The sequence below is a fragment of the Macrotis lagotis genome, chromosome 2 (assembly GCF_037893015.1).
Source record: "Macrotis lagotis isolate mMagLag1 chromosome 2, bilby.v1.9.chrom.fasta, whole genome shotgun sequence".
Classification (NCBI taxonomy): Eukaryota; Metazoa; Chordata; class Mammalia; order Peramelemorphia; family Peramelidae; genus Macrotis; species Macrotis lagotis.
This window is the reverse complement of record NC_133659.1, coordinates 154257730-154267174: the sequence shown is the minus strand read 5'-3', so window position 1 is coordinate 154267174 and position 9445 is coordinate 154257730.

Below are 9445 nucleotides of genomic sequence, written 5' to 3'. Positions count from 1 at the left end.
TGGTGGAAATAGTTTAGATGGGATGACTCTTTTTTGACTGTGAGTTATGCTAAGTGAATCATAAAGAACACAGACATATTTCAGAGTCCTGAGACAAGTAAAGCGGAAGGGAATGAATATTCTTTTAGTCTACTTTGACCTGAAAGAGATAATCTAATTCCTTTATGTTTCAACTAAAATTCCATTTTCTGCAGGAAGTCTTTCCCGATTCCTCTGAATACTAGAGTCTTCCCTCTTTTAAATACTGCCTCTTCATCCTGCATATAACATTTTTTTGCTTATTATCTTCCTTATTAGATCATGTGCTCCTGGAAGGCAGGAACAAACTTTTGCTTCTTTCTGTAGCTCTGGCAATTAATAGGCATATTAATATATAGGCACTTAAAATAATAGGCACTTAACAAATGTTTATTGATTGATTAAATCAGAGGATCATAAGTTCAGAACTGGTATTTGATTAGGGCCATCTAACTGAATTTCTTCATTATATTGTGGAGGAAACTGAGGCCCATGAAAATTATATGATCTGCTTAAGGTAGAAAAGGACAGAACCAGGATCTGAATCTTGGCCTTCTAACTGTTTACACTCAGACCCATTTCACAAACTCTACTTGAGTTCTTGGAGTAGGGGCATGCCATCAGACTATATGAAAAGTCTGTATATATAAAATCTATATGCACACAGATTTCAGTAAATGGCTAAAAGTTAGAGATGACTAAAATGCTTTCGTCACAATATTCCTGTGAGAGAGGCAATGCAAATATTACTCCAAAACAGTGTGATATGTTGCAGAGGTTTCAAACTCAAATAAAAATGGGGACCACTAAAATGTACAAAAAGAATTCCTGTAGGTGGCATGTTGACTTAATTTTAAAATAGAATTTTAATGTTTAATATAGGTTTTAATGTTAATGAATATTTAATGATAATAGAATTAATGTAAATGTTTTATTGTTTTTATTTGTTTTATTAAGTATTTCCCAATTATATTTCCCATATGATTCAAGCTATACTTTGGGGTGGTATGGGTAGTCACAGGAGTTGGGTCTGACACATGGGGCCTAGTGAATAGAGAACTGACCTCAGATAATAACCAGGGGGACCTGGCCTCAAGTTCTGCCTCTGGTGTATATGTATGAAAATATATGTATATATATATATATCATATATGTATGTAGATAGGTAGATAGATATAGATTTGTATGTATATATGCATACACAATATAGAAATAGATGTAGATATAAATATAGATAGTGGTGGAACCCTAGACAACACAACTTTTCAGTACCCTAGTAACCTCTTTAAGACTGTTTCAAAGTTGATGTTGCCCTGCACTGGTAAAGGAAGTTTACACACAGAGAATTCTCTGTCCTGTAATCAAATTCCTAAGCTTCCTTCAAGTCTCCCTCTCAAACCCTGGGTCACAGCTGAGACAGTAGCCATCTGGTTGTAAGACAGCATTTCTCCTTTCTCAGAAATCCTTTGGGCATGGGCAGCTGTTCTCTCATTCATAGTGTCCACCCCAAAAAAGAAGGGGAAAGAAACTAATGGGCAGTTTCTGTTCTTGGAGAAACCTGAGCTTGGCTCTGGAGAAGTGCAGAGTCTAGACATGATAGAATCATAGAGGGAGAAGTCCTAGAAGAAGGGAATTCACAGGCCATCTAGACAATTCCCTCGTTTTACAGTAAAGGAAATGAAGACCCAGGTTACTTGCTAGTAAATATCAGAGGTCCCCTGACTCCAGAGACTACCTTTATTCTATTGTCCTATGATGCCTACTTAACACATAGAAAAGGAAATAACAGATAATTTTCAGGGAGAGGGCATACTGAGGCCATTTGAGGTCTTTAATTAGTACTTCTTATAAACTAGCCCAGAGACTCTAACTGGAGGTCCATTATGAAGAGCCTACTTCTCCCCTCTGCCATCTTTTGACATTTTCCAAACTGCAGGACTGTCAGATGGTCACCCTTGGTGGTGTCCCTGTCTTACTGGACTGTGCAAAGGACTATATTCATGAGACGATTTGCCTGGAAGCAAAGGATAGAATCTTTGTTCATGAAATAGAAGCACCTTATACAGCATAGACTCTAACCTATGACCTTGGCATTATTATTACTATGATCTAAATGGCTAATTATAAGCTTCTGGAGAACAGAGATCATGTTTATTCTTTAGTGTATCTTCTTTCTCCTCCCTCCGGTAGTAATTCTATATACCCTAGTTACTCAGTAAATGTTTGCTGGCTAACTGATTATTCTTCAAAACAATGTTGTCTATCCTATCCCTGGTGGTTTCTTTCCTGTGCCCCCCTATCCCCCAATACTGTAGAACAGTGGTGTCAAACTCAAATGGAAATGGGGCTACTGAACTATGCATAAGGACCAATGCAGGCTTCATGTTGACTTTAAAAAACACATATTAACAGCATTTGTACTTCATTGTTTTTAAATTTATTTTGTTAAATATTTCCCATGTTGTTGTTGAGTCATTTCAATTGTATCTGACTCTCCATGACCCCATTTGAAGTTTTTTGGCCAGAGATACTAGTGTGATTTACTATTTTCTTTTTTACTTCTTTTTTTCTTTTTTTAACTTTTTTTAAACTTTTTTCTTCTATCTTTCTTCATATTACAGAGGAAGAAATTGAGGCACACAGGATTAAATGACTTGTCCAGGGTCACATTGTAAGTGACTTACATTTTAATTGGGTTCAAACCATACTCAAGAGTGATATAAACCACGTGTGACTTGTAGACTATGTGTTTGACAACTGTGCTGTAGAAGCTACTTGGGTGGTAGATAGGTCCATGGTCAGCCTCATTTTGCAGATATGACAACTAAGGCATACACAAAATAATATAGAATCTAGAAAAGAAGAATTGGATTGAAAAATGATAAAATGTCTGAGTTTCTGGTTTATTACTCAATCCTCAAGTGGTTGTGGAAAGATCATGACAAGACCAGGCTGGAACTTTACATGGAAAGAGTCTGACAGGGTCTTCCCATTGGTGATCTACAAGGAATAGGAGTAGCTAGATGGCACAGTGGGTAGTACACCGACCCTGAAGTCAGAAGGACCTGGGTTCAAATCTGGTCTCAGACTTAATAGCTTTGTGACCTTGAGCATGTACTTAACCCTGATTGCCTCTCATCCGAGGCCATCTATGTCTGTCCATTGGATCCAGATGGCTCTGGAGGAAAAAGTGAGGGTGGTGACTTAGCACAGTTCTCTCTCAACCAACTCCAATACATGAGCTTGTCATGGCATCTCCTCCCTGGTATCATGATCTTATAGAACAAGGGGCAAACAACATAATCATAAGGCCTGACCAAGTCACTCCTTCATATTTAATATATTGCCCTATATGATTTAATTTTCTATATCTGTCTTCTTTTTTTTTTTTGCAAGGCAATGGGGTTAAGTGACTTGCCCAAGGCCGGTTAAGTGACTTGCCCAAGGCCACATGGCTAGGTAATTATTAAGTGTCTGAGACCAGATTTGAACCCAGGTACTCCTGACTCCAGGGCTGGTGCTTTATCTACTGCGCCACCTAGCCACCCCTATATCTGTCTTCTTAATGCAACTGTGATCTTCCTTAAAGGAAGAGCAGAGATTTTTTTTGTTGTCTTAGCACTTTGCAATGGCTATAGCACATTGTCTGAGCTTAATAAAGGCTTGCTGAACTGCAGCAGGAAGGGAAGGAAGCAAACCTTTATTGTCTGTTCTTTATACCAGGTGTCTGCTAAGATGCTAAGCATATTGCAAATATTATCTCATTTAGGCCTTACAACAACTCTGTGAGGCCAATGTTATTATTATTCTGATTTTAAGTTGACTTGCTTAAGTTCACATAGTTAGGATTGAGGCTGGATTTTAACTCAAGTTTTCTGGGACTTCAGGCCCATTATTGCCAGGTGTGAACTCATGTCATGTTTCTTAATTATTCCCTAATGCTGATTCTTGCTTATTGAAGATAGTCAATAAAGATTAATTGATTGATTAATCAATTTAGGTCTTGTCATTTTGATAGTAAAAGTAATCTTTATGTTGGATTAGAGGAACATATCTAACATATATCTTTATTCTTTAAAAAGGTCTGGGGAACTGCAAAGACTGCAAATGGGGTCATGATGAATTAGAAACAACAATAACAAACATTTATTTTCCTTCCAGAAAAAGTAAAGCACAAGGGGATCACCCTACTTGTTTAGTATCATTCAGGTAGTAATAGATTGGGCTATCTTGGTTCCTGGATTAGGACTCAAAAGGCACATATGGACCTTCTGTACTAAGACAGGACCAACTTGCCCGGTAACCTTAGATAGGTTGGAATTAACCTAGAGTCTTTTAAAGGAGTTAAGATTTTAGTTTCTTCACCCCCAGACATGCAACACTGCCAATCATGAAAGCTAATACCTTAGAAGGAATAATCACTAGCCAAGCCAGTTGGCAAGCCTCTGGACTCAATGTTCCTGTCTTAGCCCTGGGGCAATGCCATTGGTCCCCTTTCCAGGCCCTTTGAGGGAGATTAGGGTAAGGACTGGGACTGGAGGTTAACTGGTCAGACAGATATAAGGTTAGAAGAAAACATGCCATGAGATCAGGTTTGAGCATTCTATATGACCCATCTCATGGTGAAGGCTTGGATAATCTGTCTATTACTTCTTTTGCTGACTTTGTGGCTTCCTAGAATCAGGGGCTAGATATAATAGTAATGGAAAGATTCCTGAATTCTTTCCATGAATAAGGAAAAGGATCCTGGAGCCTCATCATAGGGATGAGAGGGGTGAGGTATATAATTTAACTCTAATTAGAGACTGAGGACTTGGATTCTGAACAAATTCCCACACCTAAAAGGAGAGAAGGAATAATGAATTTATTAAGCACTTAGTAGATATTTTAGTGGTCATTTTATAATTACTATCTCTTTTGAAACTCATAACTACTCTTGGAGGTAAAGGCTATTATAAACCCCATTTTACAGTGGAGGAAACTGAGGTAGATAGAGATGTCCAGCATCACACAACTATCTGAGGTCTTTCTGACTCCAAGTTCAGAATTCTAGTCGAGCCACCCAGCTGCCTCTAGCAGGTATCACATGTTTTCCATTGTCTCCAGTGAGGTTCATCTGCCTGTATGTAGGGGGCTACAGAATCCCAGACAGACAAAACCTGAGCTGCTGGGTCCTTTAGGATTGAGTGCCTTGGGACTCTGGGAGTAGAACCAATGGCCACAGGTTCTTCAGGGATATCAGCTTTCTTTCATTCCTTGAATAGATTTCACTGAGCATCTTGGGCTTTGATTTGTATGTATAATTAGGCTCCCAGGTACTTCTATAGCCACCTCTTCTAGCCAATGGAGCTTTTCCAGATTTCAGGGTTGCCAGGGCCCTCAGCCTTCTTGGGGATGGAATTTATTGAGGAGGAGGCTGTATCAAAGAATAGCTATCTTGTTGTTCCCTTCCAGTAAATTTAATAGAATAATCTCTGAACTTTGGGGCAAGATACCTCTAGCCCAGGTTTAGTTTCTGGTAAAACTATGAAGACTGTATAGATTATTTTCACCTATTTTCTCATGTTGCAGTTCACACCAAACTTTGCATGTTTTAGAAAAAAAGTAAAAGTCACATGGATTCTTGGCTATTTGGACCTGTAAATTTTCTATTGGAAAGTCCTCTAATATTCTGGGTGGCCTTCCCCCCTCTGTTTTTAAATTTGGAAAGGTTTTTATTTATTTTGAGTTTTACAATTCCCCCCCATTTTGCTTTCCTTCTCCCACCCCCCACAGAAGGCAGTTTGTTAGTCTTTACATCATTCCCATAGTATGCATTGATCTAAGTTGAATGTGATGAGAGAGAAATCATATTCTTAAGGAAGAAACATATAGTATGTGATATAGCAGAATTACATAATAAGATAGCATTTTTTAAAAAAAATTAAAGGTAGTAGTCTTTGGTCTTTGTTCTTCGTTCAAACTCCACAATTCTTTCTCAGGATACAGATAGCATTCTCCATCACAGATACCCCAAGATTGTGCCTGATTGTTGCCCTGTTAGCATGAGCAAGTCCTTTAAGGTTGATCATCACCCCCATGTTTATGTTAGGGTGTCCTATGTTCTTCTGGTTCTGCTCATCTCACTCAGCATCAGTTCATGCAAATCCTTCCAGGCTTCCCTGAATTCCCATCCCTCCTGGTTTCAAATAGAACAATAGTGTTCCATCACATACATATACCAATTTGTTAAGCCATTCCCCAAGTGATGGACATTCCCTCAGTTTCCATTTTTTTGCCACCGCAGAGTTGTTATGAACATTTTTGTACAGGTGATGTTTTTACCCTTTTTCACAATCTTTTTCAGGGTATAGACCCAGTAGTGGTATTGCTGGATCAAAGGGCCAATCTCTCTTTCTCTCTCTTTTTTTAGGTTTTTGCAAGGCAAATGGGGTTAAGTGGCTTGCCCAAGGCCACACAGCTAGGTAATTATTAAGTGTCTGAGACTGGATTTGAACCCAGGTACTCCTGACTCCAAGGCCGGTGCTTTATCCACTACGCCACCTAGCCGCCCCTAAAGGACCTCTCTCTTAACAATAAATGGAACTCAGTGAAGACCTGAGTGTTGCCTATCTGGTATCCCTCACTCCAGCTATGTGATCAGTCCCTGACTGGAAAGATTTTGTTAAATGCAAATATAGATTCTTAGATTGCTCATTTTTCTATCTATAAAATGGTCCTGTTACAGGCAGCTAGGTGATATATATATATATATATATATATATATGTATGTATGTATATATGAATGGATTTCAAACCTCCCTTTCTCAGATACTTACTACCTATGTGACCCTGGGCAAGTCAATTAACCTCAGCTTATTTTCTCATCTATTTAATAGGTGCATGGGTTGAGTGACACTGAGTGCAACAGGTAGAGAAACAATTCAATTCAATTTCCTAAACCATCTTTATAGATATACTAGTTTAATCTATGGAAACTAATGAAAGAGGTAGAAACAGACTAAAACAGAGAGAGAAAGAGAGAAGGGAAGAAAGAGAAAGGAGAAGGAGGGAGGGAGAGAGAAAGAGAGAGAGAGAGAGAGGGAAGGAGGTGGGAGTGAGAGAGACAGAGACAGACAAGGAAAGAAAGAGAAAAGATTATTGAGGGAAGAGGCTTCTGGTTGTTCCGTGATAACAAGCTCATACAGCTATTCCATAATGATTCTAAAGTCAGATCAAGTTGGAAGATAATGACTGAACAGCAGCCACTCTCTCCCTGTCTATCTCTGCTCATAACCCCTCCTTTCCTGTGCTCTTTGGCACAATAACAAATTTTCTTTAATCCAAACCAGCTATTTCCCCTCTACAACTTTAGATATTACAATCAAACACCAGCTTCCCAGCCAGAGTTGGGGGAAATAGGAGGAAATATCCTGGAAGTTAGCTGTCCAGATTAAATCATAGGGGCACTGTGCAGTACACCAACCCTCCTGCAGAGCTCATGGTGGGTCCCTTGTTCAGAGACTCTGAACTACTGCCTTCCGCTGTTAATTCCTTTGTCCTCGATGGGTAACCTGACCATGACCGTACATAGGAAAATGCCATCCCTGGTTATTTATACAACCTTCCTCGGACAATACAGCTCAGGCTATATTTGTTTTCTTGCCTGCTGTGACCCTCTCAGTTTGATGGCTACAGTGCCTTTAAAGTTATGATTTGCATTCTGCCTTTGCCTTATGGGGCAAGCTGAAGTGAATGGCTATTGGTTCTGAGAAACTATTTTTAGGAGGTTGTGATGGCCAGGGTTTGGGCTTGTAGGCTTCAATTCAGAAGAGCTGGAATCTGCTTCTGTTCCAACTCAGAGTAACATAAAACAAATGGATTAAGCTTCCTAGGCTTAATGTTTTGTTCCTTTAAATATGAGATCCTGAAGATAATTGTTTAGGGGCTACAAATGGAAAGAGATGCTCTCTGTCAAGGACACAAAGATCACAGAATCTTAGAATCAAAAGGGAATTGTCTTAGAGATTTTCTTCTCTGAATTCATTTTGTAGATAAGAAAACTGTTCAAATCCAGCCTCAGACACTTAATAATTACCTAGCTGTGTGGCCTTGGACAGGCCACTTAACCCTATTTGCCTTGCAAAAATCTAAAAAAAAAAAAAACCAAAACAACAACAACAACAACAACAAAAAACCCGTTGCCCACTGAGTTGATATGATTTTCCTATTGTCAAAATGCATAACCAGGCTTCAAATGAAATCTCCTGATTCTTAGGCCAATATATTTTTATCTTCCCAAATCCCAAGAGATATACTGTAGGAAGCATTTTTCATAATTCTCTTCTGCCCATAATTCTCTTCTTGCCCTGGGAACAGGCTAATGGTAAGATAACTATAAACTCCAGAAAGGTTCAAGGAGTTAATGAGGAAACATCAAGGGATAATTGAAGTCAGCGTTCTTAGCAGTGTATGGCAGTTATATGCTCAAGAACTTTGAAGCCCAGCCCTGCTACAATTTTGATTAAATTTCTTGGATCCACCACTCTCAGTACCCCATTCTATATATATGTTATGATTCGTAACAGAAAATCTACTATTTTCAAATGATCTGGTAGCTCTTGCCCAAGTTCAAACTGACTCTAATATTCCACTGGATCCATGATTACATCAATGGGAAGACTTCTTCCATTAATGCAAGTTTTTGCTCATTCCTGCCTACTCATCTTGTACAACTCTTGCCCATTTTCTATGGTAATTCTAACACAGAAAGACTATCTAATGTGTTAAATTCAAATGAAAAAACAGTGATATTGGAATCAAGCAGAATAAATAGCTCAAGGTATAAATGAATTCTGCCACTTTTCTCCGAAGTTTTTCAAAGCCAGTCAAAGAAGTTTTTCAAAGCCTGAAGCTTTCATAAGTACTTGAATATTTTATTGTTTTGCCTCTCCAATAGGCAAAATAACACTTGTCAGTCAATAAACAAACATCTATAAAATACTTATTTTGTATACCCATGGCTTAGATACCAGAAATACAAAGAAAAAAAAACAGAAAAAACCCCCAAAAGTTCTCACCCTCAGGGAACTTTTATTCTTTTGGGAGAAATAATATACACATATATAAGTAAATACATGTGGACTCCATCTGGGGAAGGCAAAAGCTTAGGATCCTTGAGTGACTCAGGTGTTTGCTCTGTTGTCTGAGATGGACTTACCCAGTTTCCTGATTTCTAGGCCCAATTGATGGGCATCTCCTCAATTTCCAATTCTTTGCCACTACAAAAAGAGCTGCTGTGTTGGGGGCAGCTAGGTGGCGTAGTGGAGAGAGCACCGGCCCTGGAGTCAGAAGTACCTGAATTCAAATCCGACCTCAGACACTTAATAATTACCTAGCTATGTGGCCTTGGGTAAGCCACTTAACCCCATTGCCTTACCAAAAAAAA